This window comes from Mercenaria mercenaria, unplaced genomic scaffold, assembly GCF_021730395.1.
Source record: "Mercenaria mercenaria strain notata unplaced genomic scaffold, MADL_Memer_1 contig_2301, whole genome shotgun sequence".
NCBI classification, from domain to species: domain Eukaryota; kingdom Metazoa; phylum Mollusca; class Bivalvia; order Venerida; family Veneridae; genus Mercenaria; species Mercenaria mercenaria.
This window is the reverse complement of record NW_026460354.1, coordinates 3,951-21,021: the sequence shown is the minus strand read 5'-3', so window position 1 is coordinate 21,021 and position 17,071 is coordinate 3,951. Positions and strand designations below refer to the sequence as shown.

The following is a 17,071-nucleotide window of genomic DNA, read 5'->3' as shown; positions in this document are numbered from 1 at the left end:
CATAAACCAGGACCCGAGCACACACTGGGTATTCGGCTACCTACTCGTGTGAGCGATACCGTCCTCGTGTGATTTATATACATGTAGGCTGTATAGGGTAACTAAAAACAATGCCAACGTATGACACATATAAGGATGTTTAATATTTAATAGACAGATTTGTCAGGGGCGATGCATTAATTCGTACTTCTGAAAATATGAGTCATTAATAATTTTGAAATGACTATAAAATTTGAAGATAAATATCGAAATTCGTGTATTTTGACGTTTTGAGACGTATTTTTCAGATAACTAATTTGCCACTCGTCTTGGTAGAATTACTCATACTACAAATACCTGCAATTTATTTTTGTAGATAAAATTTCAATTACATGCATCCTCTTGCTGTAGTTGATGATACCACTGACGATGGATGAAAATAAACATAGATACCTACCCGTTTGCACAGAGATACCGTTCTCGTTATGTCAATGAACATTTATAAAACTCCCCGCAACGGTTACTTCCCCATACGGCATACTAAATGAACGCAATGGAAGGTACCGCTGTGAGGAGCGTGGGACTTTATAAGAAATAGACGATGGAGTACGTCATGTGAAGCCCGAACTTTAGTAGATCTATACGATTAGAATGTTAACTTGAAAGATGAAAAGAAGTGAGAGTAGGTCGTGTCGACAGTTTTCACTAATATTAAGCCTTCCCTAACACCCACCATTCTATTTTCTTGTCTTCTTGAAGTTCTTCTTATTCTGCCTTTTTTCTTTCTAAAAACGTCAAAACTTGTTGACGAACCGTGTACCTGGGCATGGTGGAATCAGGAATTTTATCAATGGGGCCCGCCAAACTGCAAAATGTTTATAGTTTCAGCAAAGGTTTTCGTCGTTTTCACTTTTTACAGTTCCCATTATTTTAGGTCCGATTTTCAACATTTTGAGAAGTAGCAAATTTCTTGATGCTTGAATTTGTCCGACAAACCTGCAAACCTTCTAGAGGGGGTAACAATGAAACGGTATTGTTACTGTCAGTCTCAATTTCATTTTCTGCAGGGCATAATGTCCTGGGTCTCTTAGGTTTATAGGGGCGTAGGGACGGGGGCGGGGGCAAGGGGGCATGTGCCCCCAATCCTGGCCAAACTTCGAGTAGCAGACATTAACAAAAGGGAAGGCAACTTTACATCTCCAGAAAGGGAGCGTCACAATGTCTATAGGCAATACTTCTATCTGGAGACGCCACTGCAATAAAGTATTAGTGGAACAGCCGCATTCATATCTTCTTGATGGGTGAATATTTTAAACAAGACAAGACAACACGTACTGACAGACTTTGCTGCTTCTGAAGCCGCAATTCAGTTGGTAAGTACACACAAGAATGGGTATATGTGGATGGATATTGTTAGCAAATTTGAAGAAAATTATGCGAGAAGTAGTTTTCTTCGGATTGCCTGCTTCCAGTAGCTGAAGGGTATAGAAGATCCAAGTTTTATCCTTATCTTGGTTGGTCATTGCATATTATCGCTAAATTTTAGATAAAGGGTCTGCGTCAATGTAATGTTCATTTCAATAACGAGGACAGTATCCGCTCGATTGACAGAAACAACGAGGACGGAGTCACGGTACATTATCAGAGGTGTCTCTTTTTCTACACAATGTCTTCTAAAAACGCGCTAATTTTACTGTGCTTCCAATTGTTTTGTGAAACACACAGAATGTCTGCTTTTCATTTTCTTAACAAACAATTCCTAAATTAGTCCTACATAATACCATTATTAATGAAAATAGTTAGCATCGCCTTAAAATATCTTCATTTTCGCGACAAAAAACGTATATTTTCACAATTATTCATCTCATATGAGATAGAAATTTGACATGGATATAGTTAGGGTGTGATCATACTCATCCAATACTAAAACGTTTTAAATCTTCAGTAAAACAAGAAATAAATACACGCTTTACGTGTGAATATCCAGTACGTTATAAATCACTCGAGGACGGTTTCGATCAAACGAGTAGGTAGCCGAATACCCAGTGTGGAACGTAGATTTTCTACTCATTACCTTTGAAATCCAACAAAAGTATAAGTAGACATTTTGCCAAATTTCATTGAAAAAAAATAAATCAAAGAGTTATTCCACCCCAAAATAATATAAGAGTGGTGGGGTGCCAATGATATGCTCAAAAAGGCTTTATATCACTCCCTCTCGTAAACTATCATTGAAATCATTGAAATCCGGACTAGAATGATAGGGTCTGTAAATAGTTTGATGTGTAATATTATAATGAAAATGCCTTCACTCAGACTAAATTATTCAATCCATAATATATGCATAATTAGGCTCGCTATTGATCCTATGAGGTTTTAATATGAAATAAGGCACTGCCTCAATCGGGAATCGATCGGACTTCAACTCATCCCTTTAACATTTAAAAAAACTGTCTACTAGGGTGTTTAATAACAGGCAAATTGTTGAGAAGCACAATGACAGACTTAAAGGTGATCACAACAGCTCACACTGTGCTCAGGTGAGCTAAAAATCATACAAACTTAAAAGTTACTAGATTGCAGCTCACTTAACAAGACTTAACAGACACACATTAACAATCTATTTGCACCACGGCAGGTTAAGAGCTCAGTCTAGGGAGACATATTAGCTTTCTTGTGCAGGCTTGGTTTTTTTCTATTTGTGTTAATTGTAATTCTGAAATTACTCGTAAAACAAATCCTAATTTTGCTTTTATATACACATCACAAAGACTTGCATTACACTTTATTTATTGAATAAACTGTTCACATGTTTAAGTTTTATCTGTATACACATTTATAATGATCACAGATCACATAATTTGTTTTATCCATACATGAAATATAGCTGAACTGTGAATAACAACTTTTAATACCAGTACTGGATGCTTTTGTCAGGCTTCGAAATAAGTATTGTCAAAATAAAGAAAATGTGACTTGCTGTAATCTGTATTCTAAAATGTACAATTTCTCTTACAACAAGAACAAATAAACAAGAGGGCCATGATGGCCCTGTATCGCTCACCTGGCATATTGACATAAAGATCATCAAGATCAACATTCTGACCAAGTTACATTAAGATATGATCATAAATGTAGCCTCTAAAGAGTTAACTAGCTTTTCCTTTGATTTGACTTGGTGACCTAGTTTTTGACCCCACATGACCCAGATTCAAACTTGACTGAAAGATCATCAAGATTAACATTCTGATTAAGTTTCATGAAGATGCAGTCATAAATGTGGCCTCTGGAGTGTTAACAAGCTGTTCCTTTGATTTGACCTAGCGACCTAGTCTTTAATCCCACCTGACCTAGATTTAACTTGGCCTATAGATCATCAAGATTAAATTCTGACAAAGTTTCATTAAGATATGGTCAAAAATGTGGCCACTACAGTGTTAACAAGCTTTTCCTTTGATTTGACCTGGTTACATGTTCCTAGTTTTTGACCCTAGACGACCCAATATCAAACTTGTCCAATATTTTATTGACGGTAACATTTTGACCAAGTTTCATTAAGATTGGGCCAAAATTGTGACCTCTAGAGTGTTAACAAGCTTTTCCCTTGATTTGACCTGGTGACCTAGTTTTTGACCCCACTTGACCAAGATTTGAATCTGATCTATGGATCATTAATATTAACATTCTGACCAAGTTTCATGAAGATATAGTCTTAAATGTGACCTCTACAGTGTTAACAAGCTTTTCCTTTGATCTGACTTGGTGACCTAGTTTCAAGATGACCCAACATCAAATGTGTCCAAGATTTTATTGAGGGTAACATTCTGACCAAGTTTCATAAAGATTAAGTCAAAATTGTGACCTCTGGAGTGTTAACAGTCAAATTGTTGACGACGGACGGACACAGGGCGATCACAAAAGCTCACCTTGAGCACTTTGTGCTGAGGTGAGCTAAATGCTAGAGTTGTCACAGGAGTGACGAATTATACCCCCACAATATGGCTTTATCAAAGAACTAAGCCAATAACAAAGCAGCATTTTCTTGAGCTATTACCTAATGACCTCAAATTCAATCTCCATAGTTTCATGATCCTCCGCCCAAGTGTTCTCAAGTTGTATGGAAAAGGTTTAAATGTTCCGGGTCATCCTGACCTTTGGAACTCTAAAATAAAATCAATACAGGTAATCTGCTGGTCAAGACCAACCTTGTACTAAATTTTGTGTTTCTCATCCCAAGCATCCTGAAGTTATTGTCCAAAAACCGTTTTAAAGAACCGTTATTTATTTTGTTGAAGTTAACATCACACCGACACAGGATAGGTCATATGGCGACTTTCCAGTTTTAATGGTGGAGGAAGACCCCAGGTGCCCCTCCGTGCATCATTTTAAAGAACCGGGTCAGTGTGACCTTGACCTGTGACCTAAACATCATTAGGGGTCACCTGCTGGTCATAATCAACCTCCCTAACAATTTTCATGATCCTAGGCTCAAGCATTCTCAAGTTAAAATCTGAAAAACATTTCACTGTTTTGCCTTATTGTGACCTTGACCTACTGACCTCAAAGTAAAACTTGACCTGTATTTCATGATGTGACACCTGTGTACCAAACTTTATCATCCTAGGCTCAAGGTCTCAAGTTATCATTCGGAAACAGTTCAACTGTTCAAAATCACTATGACCTTGACCTTTGATCTATTGACCTCAAATTCAAACAACCTGTATTTTATCATGTTACACTTGTGTTACAAAAGCTATGATCCCAGGCCAAAGCGTTTGCAAGTTATCTTGACCTTTGACCTACTGACCCCAAAGTCGAACTTGACCTGTAACTATGTACCAAAAAATATTTAAATCGGTCAAGCTTTTCATGAGTTATCATCTGGAAGCCATGAAAACCTACTGACTGAAAGACAGACAAGCTTACTACATGGGGGTATAACAGAACATTCTCTTTAAAATCTCATGAAAATATGAGAACTAAATGCCCACGGGCAATATGTCAAGCCCGCCAGCTGTCAAAAGAACTGGGAGTTGTGCATGACACTCCTTGTCTCATTGAGGCAAACATTTATGCCAAATAAAAGAGATTGCAAAAAGTTACAATATAAGTTAAATATTTACAGTAACAACAAAGGAACATAAAATTAAAAAGAAAAAAAATTAAAAAAAAAAAATTAAAAAAAAAATTCACACAAAAATCCGCACCAGCAGAGATAGGTCAAAATACACCTAAAAATTGGATGTAACATGTATGTTGTACTACAGAAAAGTGGTCTTGATTTTTCCCTACGACCAGTAATAAGCAAGTTACAAATGTAAGCTATTTATAGTAACAACAAAGGGAAGCAATTCTAGGATCTTATGCATAACACTCCGTCGCATGATGATGAACAATTGTGCCAAGTTACATCAAAATCCCTCTATGCATCAAAAAGAAATGCTCCAGACAAAGTCATTCTTGTGTCTGACTTTTGACCTCTAAGTGTGACCTTGACCTTAGACCTGGTTCTTCCACATGACACTCTGTCTCATGGTGGTGAACATTTTTGCCAAGTTACATCAAAGTCCCTCCATGCATGAAGAAGAAATGCTCCAGACAAAGTTGTCATTCTTGTATCCTTTGACCTCTAAGTGTGACCTTGACCTTAGACCTAGGGACCTGGTTCTTGCTCAAGACACTCCATCTCATGATGGTGAACAATTGTGCTAAGTTACTTCAAAATCCCTCCATGCATGAAGAAGAAATGCTCCGGACAAAGTCATTTTTGAATTTGACCTTTGACCTGTAAGTGTGATCTTGACCTTTGAAATAGGAACCTGGGGCTTGCACATGACACTCCGTGTCACTGAAGTTAACATTCATACCATATATAAACAAGATTGCTCCATGCATGTCCAAATTATGGTCCGGACAAACAAATCCGGACGGACGCACGCACGCACATACACCGAATAGACATTTGGACAACTATGTCTTCGCTTCCGCAAGCGGGCTCGACAATAACAAAACCAATGTGATAATCACATTATCTCTTAAAGTAACAGAGCTTAGTCAAACACTGCTGTTCTCAAAATATATTTAGTTTCTAAATAAATCCTGAATTCCTATCCTAAAAGTTTTTTTTTTATTGAAGTTCCCTTGTTCTTCTGTCTTTTTATATTTTCTGGTGTTTCTTTCTTGCTTTTCAAGTATACTGGATTTGTTGACCTTCCATTTTGTAGCTGCCTGCTCTCAAGAAGTGAACCTGTAAAACAGAAATCAAATGTTGTAAACTGATAAAAAGAGACCCCAACCAACTTTCATAAAGATCCCATGAAAAATGTGACCTATAGAGTGGTCACAAGCAAAAGTTTACCGACGCACAGACGGACGACGGATGCCGCGCTATCACAAAAGCTCACCTTGTCACTTTGTGACAGGTGAGCTAAAAAATCAATATCTGAGAACCGCTTCCTGCGATAACACTAAAATGTAAATAAAATTAAACCATTTGTTGATGTGATTTTTGGGAAATGTTACCTTGCATTTTGGGATGTTGGGGAAAAAATGCAATATTTTTGGATTGGGAAGTGGCCGAATATAGGCCTCTGTCATGTAAGGATGAAAAGCCCTGCCGGCTAACAATTTCTGACAAGAAATCATTTTCAAAGTTTTTCTTTTCAGTGAGTTCTATATGGAATTAAATTCTTTGGGTAATTTCGAAAGAGGACCACCCCATGATCATTCTGTAAAGTTTGGTGTAAATCTGCCCAGTGGTTCTGAAGAAGATTTTTACAAATTGTTGGTACATGACGGACATCAACTCATGTTGTCACCCTGTGACAGGTGATCGAGCTAATAATTGTTTAAATTTGCATACATGTATTAAATTTTATGGTTTTGTCCAGAAATGCTTTATCATCAAGAAATGAGTCTTTACTAAGGACTGAAAAAATTTTTGTTTCCGGTAACGTGCTAAAAAAAATTAGGGTAGGTAGGTCGGAAAAACTTTTTCCTTGGATTTTTTAAAATTATTTTTAGGGAGACTTTTTGGAAATTATTTTTGTGTCAAAAAATGAATACAAATAGGGGGGTTATGCCTCTAGAGCATTAGTAAGTTGATTTATAACATCACTGTCCATGTTTAAAGCATAAAAAGTGCAGTTTTCCAACTTTTTGTCAAAAAGTTGAAAAAAATGTTCTCAAAGACAAAGGTGGACGGACCGTCCATTAAGGGTCGGGCCAAAAATTTATGGTAGGTCAGGATACAGGAAACAGACAATTTTTTTTTACGCCAAATGTTCCTTGGTATTTGATTCTATGCACCGACTCAATCGCAAAAATCTGTTCACACAAATACTAATTTGTATACAGTATATCATGCCTTTTGAATGATTGAAACTGCTTCCCATGGTGCACAGCTGCAACTATATAATAAAGAAACAGAAAGATAGAAATACCTTATGAGCCACAAGCAAGTGGTTTCAGTCTGTCAACAAGCACTTTGGAGCAGTACAACAATACTCTGTATAATAGACCAAGATGCCTGAAAATAGTGAAAGGTGAGCAAATTAAGAAAACATGGACAACCAGCTGTTTTGAAATTTCAAAGGTCTAAGAGCTACATGTAACATCCTTTTTGCAGTTTATCAATTTTCATGCCAATAAGATGACCCCAATTATATCATTGGCATGGCGGGAGAAATTTGTTAAATAAAACTTTTTTAATGAAAATAAAACAGTAGCAAATTTTGTCAAAATGTATAATGAAACGAAGTAAATGCGGTTAAAAATTTCAGTTTTGAAAAAAGAAAAGTCACTGTATGAGTAGGTTTTTTACACGACTGACCAGCCAGAACAGCCAAACATTCATAGCTGTCAAGGCTCCACAAAGGCCACGAGTGTGATCGGAGTTCGAAGGGAAGGTTTCCCTCATGAGGGTCTGGAGGGCGATGATCCTTAAAAGCCGGAAACGCCCTCACATAGAAAATTTAGACTTTTAACACAATAGATCTGGTTTTGAATAGTCTCCCTCCATGTTTACTTTTTGTGATGTTTATTCATGCGGTAGAAATAACATGTTGCGATGGTGAATGTAAAAGCTGTATTATACGGTATAAAAACACTGTGTCAACGTCACCTTGCATGTTTGATTCAATAATTTTCTACGAAAAAAACAATTGATTGCTTTATTTCTTTAACATGCGTGTGACCTTGAATAGTAGGCGTGTGAGCGTGATCTAAGGCCGAAATGTGTGTGTCTTGACAGGTATGAACATTACTTTAACCCAGTGAATTCCAGGTACCTTTTTGACTTGGTGGTCTATGACCTTCACTTTGCTCGGTATCATGAAAAGGCAAAAACAGACTGGTAAAGCAGCTAGAAGAATCTGTTCTACCTTCCTCAGTTTAGTATGAACACAGGAGCCGACAAAATGCTACAATTGTTAATTGGTATCTGACGGTCATGATTCATAAACGTATAACTTTAAACGTATTTGAGTATGTGTGCAGTGTACAAAATTCAGATTTCAACTAACCATGCTGGCAACCAGATAGAAAATTTTCCAAGCCTGACACCAATTTCACATGCCCGAACTTAAAGCTGAATTTTGAACCATAAAACAACTGGTCTAGCTCATACCCTCAAAATACTTCATCATATTGTTTGGGACATGCTCGACTGGGGATTCCTAGGAGAACAGGAACTGAATGCATATCGACGGACCAAAAAGTAATGTGAGCGGCTTCAGTTTGCATTTGCAGAGCTCAAATTTAACTTTTTTGACCAACGTACAGCATGTAGCTTTTTTTCTTGTTGCTTAATCTGAAATCTACTTGCAAATTTAGACTTTCAATTTATTAAGAATGTTAGAATATCCTAAAAATCATGCTAGAACATAAATATTGTTTGCACGGTTTTCCTTGGTGTACAATTTTGTGCGTTATAACTCAAAATGACCTTCAAAGTAATTCGGAACGCATCATTGATGGCATAACTTAACTACTGGCTGAAACTACGGCAAGGCAAATTTTCGTACCTAATATTATAAACAGCGATTCAACTGTATACATGTACAAATTAGTAAGATAGCCTGCGTTCTAGATTTAATTATAAGATAGACCTCTACATTTCTTTATAATCAGTAATCCATTCAACAAAAAATGGCTAACCAAAAAAGATGTTGTGTTTTCTGTTATCCTCAAATGAAAGCGAATCTACAAATATTAACAAAAACCGCAACAATTTTGACTATTATTTGTATTTACAAAATAAATTGTGTGAAATTTTTATCTTAACTTGCATTCCATGAAATTGACTTGCATTTAGTGAGTCCAAAATTTGAGCCCTGTGATTTGTGAAAGTAATTACATCTTCTGCATGATTATGGTTCTGACTAACTCTTAAACTCTTGCATTTATGGAACAGTTTGAATTCAATTCCTTCATAATTCTGACCAACTAATCGAGCATGCTTCAGAACTCCAAATAAGGGCTGTATTTTTGTAATTACGAACTTGTTAGGGATCAGATATGACTTTATTTTAAAACGTGGATGTATCAATACGAATTTATTTTAAAATGTGGTTGTATCAGTACGACATGTAAACAGTATTACATATATTCCAAAGACAGATCGAGCCGAATTGCATGTCTGCGCCAAGTTGCGCTTATCAACGCTATCTCGACTGTTGACAATTTGCACGGTGTCAAATGAGTGTGGAATATACGAAACAAACACCAACAGCATAATGTAATGCATTAAGACATAATTTTTTGGACTTCAAAAATTATGCGTCATAAAAATCTGACAAGGGGAAATAATTCTACCAAAACTGAAGGCAACCAAGTTATTTTTATTTTAATTTGTGTCATATGAACAGATGAACCAAGTTTGAAAGAAATATCTTTACTATTTTTCAAAAAATGTTAGTTTTTATGTCGAAAACCCGATCGGGCAATGTTACCAGCCTGTTTAAAATCTATATTTTTTTCTATAAGCCAATCCGATTCCCTATAATGCTATATTTAGGCCGAGCACAGCTTATCGGCAGAATCATAAGCTCAACTTAATTACTGTGTATACATGCAGTGAGCCTTAAGAAATAATAATCTAAAAGGCCCATTTCAAATTGATAAATACATAAAAATGTAAAAAATAAGGAATTTCTATGCTTTTTATGGGTGGGGTGTTTGTTTACATTATTATTATACAATGGAAAGTTAGTTACTCACGTTTCTAAAAATGTCAACAGGTCCAACCATGCACATGCTGTAATGGAGTGCCGTCCATATTCTATATAAAAGTAAAATAATTCCATTAATCAGTCATGCCTGCAAGAAAAATCACGGATTTCTTAATTTTAAAAATTCAATATAGGCTTAGTAACAAAGAAGTTCAAAGAAACTAAAGTACCGGAAAGGAATTAAATACGATCTGAAAAGCGACACAAAGGTGAAATATTCTCTCATTCCCCGAGCTGAAGAACTCGTTGGAGAATGTTTTTGTTTCCTCAAATTTTCAAAATGTCGGCGCCAGTGTAACGTGGGGTACTTGGGAATACCGAAAACTACTCCATTAACTTTGGATTTTAGGTTTGGTTGAAGTCTTTTGCTAAAGTACTGAACAAATTTACTGGAAAAATTTGTACAGTATTCTACAATGTCGTCACTAAGAGTGTCAAAGGTAGCGTCGTCTGTTGCGTTCACAAGTCCGTTTGTCCCAAATATTTTCCCCATAATGACCTCCCTGTCTGCAATAGGAACCCCCTCGTCAATCAAGTGCTGTCGGGTGTTTTCCTTCAAATGTCTAGTACATAAAACATGACTAGAGCATGGAAACTCAGTCACGATTGCCTTGACCATTGCCTGTTCTTCGTCGGAACCTATAACGAGTTTCGCTAGGTTCGTCCCCAACTTCAGTCTAAGATGGTGAAAAAAGTGACTATATGTTTCATAGTCACTATTGTCATGGATGAACATGGGTCCAATGAACAGTGGCGGTTCGTTCGTCTTGTCACCGGTCACTGTCAACTGCTTGAAACAAGTGACCGTCACGTGCATCTTACATAGGTTGAAGGTCTTGTCCACGCCTAGAGCAGTCCGTCCAGAGCAACACATCGTCTTGATGTCGTCAATTTGTTCGTCTGTATAGAGTAAGAATGTCGGGGTTTTACCACCAGTTCTGATTGAGGCCTGTACGAAATTGTCATTGTCTGTAACCAAATTGTCCAGATGGCATATCTGGTCTGCAATGTTTGTCGTACGTAATTGTCCGTTGTCTTCAGCAGTCTTTGACTTGACGTAACGAGCTTTCTGGTAAATTGTCTCTATCTCAGGTCTTGTCGTTTCGTCGTATTTGTCCTTCATTGTCAAGTATATGTCAGCAGGTTTACATTTCTGTTTCGTCATCTTTTCAATGTCGTCCATCACATAGTCGGGTTTGCGTACGTATTGTTGTTGGTCGTTTTGAGATAAGCCATGGGGTGCATGGCCAACGGACTTTCAAGACCCCCATCTCCTAGCCAGGTGACTTTCTTTTTATAACCTTTATCCTGCTTGAGAGTTGTATAGTAGCGGTGAAGTACAACTATCTGTTCTTTCTGAGGCCGAGGATTTAAGGGAGTGTAAACAACTTGTTTTTTGACCTGCTTTTTGGAACAAAGTTGACCTTGCCTTAAATATACTGCACTAAGGTCACCATTCTCGTGCAAAATATAATGTGTTTTTGGAGAGGCACCGGACGAAGAATTCCAAACACCCCGGTCATCTGCAAATGCGCTGCGTTTTTTATTTGACCTCTTATCTGAATTAACCTTGTTATCTAATATAAAGTATACATTCTCTTTTGACCCAGATGGAATTTTGGTCATGCCAGGGACATCTTTCAGGAGATGGGCAATAATGTTACTGGTGTCTAGAAACCCTGAAACAAGCACCCCATGCATGTCTGACTCCATAGCCTGTGAAGCACTAACAGAGACAGGTTCCGTAGAAGGAGATGGATCTGAAGCTTCGGGCGACCCTGTCACTAAGTCACGTACGGAAATATCGGATAGAGTGACAGGTTCGTCCAAAGTTTCGCATCCATATCCTTGGCCAAAGGAGGCTGATGTGTTACAATCACTGTCAAAAAGTGGATACGAGTCAAAATTAGCACTAGTGTTTATCAAATGTTCTTCAGTTTGTTTGATTTCAGCTTCAGAGTGTTCCTGGACCTTGTTTTCACTTATTTTGACACTGTCATTTATTGTTTCTTTATTGATCAAGGGCACAAAGTGGTTGGCTCGGTAAGTAGTTAGAGTTACCGGGGCTTTCATTGAGCTCCACATTAACATCACCTGTGGAGCAACATGTTGTAGAATTGTAAATTGTTAATTGAAAATATGACGTCTAAACCTGCTAGAACATTTGAGCCGCGTCATGCAAAATGGCTAAAAACTCTAAAACAAATCAGTGTAACTGATTTTGTACAGTATATATATGAAAGGGAAGTAACTCAATGTTTCATTTTCAAAGCATAATCAATAATGTCGGATAAAACACTTAAACATGGACGAATTAATTCAAAATTTCGCCTGTTATAATAAAACATTATATATTAATAGTATGTATTAAATTTAATATCATAATAATAATACTTTTAGAAATATAAGTAGTTTTCGGTAATCAAAACTGGTTTTCGGTAGTTTTCGGTAATGGAGTAGTTTTCGGTATTCCCAAATACCGTGTAACGTGTAACCACTCTCAATCTAAATATAAAAATGTTCAAAATGTCGCCGTTTAAAAATGCTACTCAGTATTGAATAAAGCATGTTTGTATCACAAATTATATCAGTGTAGTCACGTTCCCGGCTGATTAGCTTCTGACGCAACAAAATTAACAGCTTACTTTGAATATTCTTTCGAGTCGCAGACATCTTATTGTGCGGATATTGCGTTTCGCCCACTGATCTGACGGACGCTTATTAACATTAACGAAGACCGTGATATCCCGAATTTCATCGGGGTCGTCGCACGCCCATGGTCTAAACCGGAACTCCATATTTTTTTATTTGGATAGTATGTGTTGTTTGGATACCCTCGTATGTTACCGTAGTGGGATTCGATCCCGATTTTCGTCGCTTCGCGACGAAAATCGGTAAGATCGATTCCCTATTAAATCACAACAATAATATACTAAAATGACAGAAGAAATATCTCCGTAGACTTTGTGTGGCCATTTCGCAATGCAAAATAAGTCTAACATGAACCTCGTATTATATGCACGGACTTGGTACGGATCATTCCTATGGAATTTCTATCAGATCCAACAAGGTATAAAATAGTGAGTGAGTTGGGTTTTACGGCGAATCGACACAAAATGGTCATATATCGCCGAGAAGAAGTCATATTGCAAACGCCAACTGTAAAGCATAAACATTGATGTAAAAATGTAAAGCATTCCTAAAAGCATCCATTTAAAAATGTAAAGAACACTATGAATAATGTAAAACATATCTAAAAACATCCATGTAAAAATGTAAAGCATATCTAAAATCAGTTATGTAACAAGAGCTGTCACTAATGGTGACAAATGCCCCCGCAGCGCCTTAACCTTTGACCTGGTGATCTTGACCTTTGACCTGGTGACCCCAAAGTCAGTAGGGATCGTGTACTCAATAAGTACTATCAGCATGTGAAGTTTGAAGGTCCTGGGTGCAAAGGTTCGCGAGTAAAGTGCCTTCATGCAAAAAGTTAACGTTGTGACGAACGGACATTGTGACGAACGGACGGACAGCTGAAAACTAACATGCCTCCCTTCGGGGGCATAAAAATGTATATACGTATGTGTTAAAATATCAGCTGCAAACATAATAATATTGCAAGATGTAAAATAAAAATATGAAATGTTAGATTTTTTGATGTATTCCTATCTGCTTTAAAAACGATAAAATATTTCCGACTGAAACATTTTCAAATAACTCTTTCAAAGATTCAACGTCATAATACGTACTACGTTGTGAAGCAAAGTCCATACAGTCGATTTAAATATGTTTAATAATTAGCGGTGTTCGATATGGTTCACATTCGGGTTGATCTTTTTTATTCAAAAGGTAAGAATGAGTCAAACGGGTATGATCTATTCGGCAGCGAGAAAGAACAACTTCCTGCGAACAGATCTGTTCCATTGGTGCCATTCCCCTAGAGTAGGTTTGATATCATGAAGTTTATTGAATGACGATTGCCATTTAGATAAAATGTAAATGTTTATATTGGGCCTAAAATTTCAGATTAGATTGTGATAATAAAAGGGATTTCTTTGCTGCAATATCAGCATCCTCATTTCCATGAATACCAACATGACTGGGAATCCAACAAAATATGACTTTTTTAAAAAATAGTTCATGAACCCTGAGAAGAAAAGTTTGAATGAATGGATTTTCCATATTTCGGTTATGAATTGACTGTAAAACAGAAAGCGAGTCGGAAAAGATAATAAAATTTTCTTCACTATTTTTTATATAAAATTTAGAGCTAATTCAATAGCTTTGGCCTCGGCTGAAAATATTGTTGCATTATTTGGCAGACTTTCTAAAGGCAGTTTTCAAATCGAAAATAACTGTAGAGGCATGAAGGGTCCATGGTGGTGTATCTGGAATACAAATTTCTTTAATACCATCGAATTCAAAGTCAGTTTCATTCATAGAAGATTTTATGCGAAATCCGAACGGTTTGTTTGTTTTGGTTTTTCCTCATATGAATCACAGTACTTTGGTTTAAAAATAATTTCATGAGCAGGACCGTTGGCAGCCACTCTTAAAGCATATTGCAATGAAAGTTTTTCTCGGCGTGTGTAAAGAGAGGGTTCGTTTGCTTCAGCATATAAACTTTCAACAGGCGATGTTCGGTATGCACCTAGAGCAATACGAGGATCTTGATTATGGGCGGTATCTAACATTTGTAAATAAGATTTTATTGCTGAACCATAAACAATACAACCGTAATCTAGCTTAGATCTAATTAAAGCCCTATAAAGTCTTAAAAAAAACCTTCCGATCGGCTCCCCAATCAGTATTTGAAATTACATTTAAAAGATTCAATGACTTCAGACATTTAGCTTACAAGTATTTTATATGCGGCACAAAGGAAAGCTTTTTATCAAAGATAACACCACGAAATTTTGCTTCGTCAACAACGGGCATTTTTGTACCATTTAGAAAAAGCTCAGGACCACAATGATGTTTCCGTAATTGACAAAAGTGGACACACTGAGTTTTCGATTGGGAAAATTTAAACCCATTTTCCATGGCCCAAGTTGAATTTTATTCAAACACTGTTGTAATTGGCGTTCAATCGTATGCATATTTTTTGAACGATAACATATAAAAAAATCGTCAACATATAATGAACAGTCTGTCCCTGGTACAAACATTTCACAATATTATAAATTTTGATGCTAAGAAGCGTGACAAATAAAATAGAACCTTGTGGAAGTCCCTGTTCTTGCTCAAAAGTGTCAGAAAGGGTATCGCCAACACGTATTTTAAAACTTCGATCAGATAAAATTTGTGATATAAATGTTGGCAGACGAGCTTTTAAACCTATGTCGTCAAGATCATTCTTAATACCATATTTCCATGTAGTGTCATAAGCCTTTTCTAAATCGAAAAAGACAGACACTAGATGCTCTTTTTCAATAAATGCACCACGAATAAAATTTTCCAGTCGAACAAGATGATCAGTTGTGCTGCATTGTTTGCGAAAGCCGTTCTCGAAGTTTGTAATTAATCCTTGCGATTCGAGATACCAAACTAGTATAGAATTGATCATACGTTCTAGAGTTTTACATAAACAGCTAGAAAGGGCTATCGGTCTATAATTACTTTGGTTTGTGCTATCTTTTCCGGATTTTTGTACGGGAACAACAATAGCTTCTCTCCAGGAGTCTGGAAAAATACAAGTTTTCCATGAAATATTGTTGATTTCAAGGAGAAGGTCTAATGACTGGACCAGCTGCAGTATCACAACATTTGTCTAGAGAGTCAAGTAACTCTGTGATCGAAAAAGGTTCATTATAATCTTCCTCATTATTTGAATCAAAATTCAGAGGTTTGCTTTCTTTAGTTAAATTAATGTTTTGGAATCTTTGGTCATAATTATGTGATGAAGAGTTTTTTGAAAAAGCTTCACCAAGAGTATTAGCAGTGTCCTCTTTGGTAGATGCAATAGACTGGTCTGATTGTTTAAGATGAGAAACATTTGAAGTTTTTCCTTTTCCACTTATTTTACGAATAATTTCCCAGACTTTTTTAACAGACGACCTAGAATTAAGTTTAGAAACATATGAATGTAAGGACCTTTTCTTTGCTTGTTTTATAGTTCTGCGAGCTTTTACTCTAAGAACCATAACTGATTGTAGATTGTCTTTTGTCGGCCGAATATTAAATCTTTTAACGCCCGCTCTACGTTTTCAAATAGCGGTCTTACAATCATCATTATACCATGGTTTAATTTTTGATTTAACATTTCTTGAAGTTTTTGGAATGGACTTGTCTACAATATCTGATAAAATAACAGAAAACCGATCAATAGGATAAAAAAATGGCAAAATTCTCTAAAGCCAAATCATTTTTGCATAAAGACTGATATTGCTGCCAGTCAGCTCAAAGAAGTATAAAATACACAGAATGGCAACTGGCTGTAATCTCGCGTGATCTCGTGTCAGAGCGTGAATCGGCGTTATCTTAGTAAAACAAACATCGGCGAGCATGGAGTTACAATTTGTACCTTTAAACACGTTAGCTTCTAAAACAATATTAGTTTAATGTGAAAAAGTGTTAAGACAAAGAACACGTTTCTTGCCATCAAAAGAAGCATGGTCATACGGTGATAATTATTTTACCGATGAATAATGATTGCTTTCGCATACAAAATGGCGCGTGGAGAAAGCACCACTTCCGGTAAACGAGATCTCATTCTGTTATCACGGGATGTTGGCGAGATTTGCTCTGTATGACTTTTAAGTTGCCGATCTATTTATTTTTATAGCTCTTTGGTCAGCTTTATTAAATTTAAAATAAGAGGAATCATCTGACGTTTGTTGAACAATACTTGATAAGATAATCGG

At 36.6% G+C, this 17,071-nt stretch overlaps 1 long non-coding RNA gene across 1 annotated transcript; it reads right to left on the bottom strand.

Moving 5' to 3' along the window:
- Positions 1 to 2,752: 2,752 nt before the first annotated feature.
- LOC128552323 (uncharacterized) lies at positions 2,753 to 10,341 on the bottom strand. The gene is made up of 3 exons (XR_008369041.1): positions 10,198 to 10,341; positions 7,422 to 7,507; positions 2,753 to 6,226 (listed from the first exon to the last, which is right to left on the bottom strand). It is a non-coding gene; the product is annotated as an uncharacterized LOC128552323 (long non-coding RNA).
- Positions 10,342 to 17,071: the final 6,730 nt, after the last annotated feature.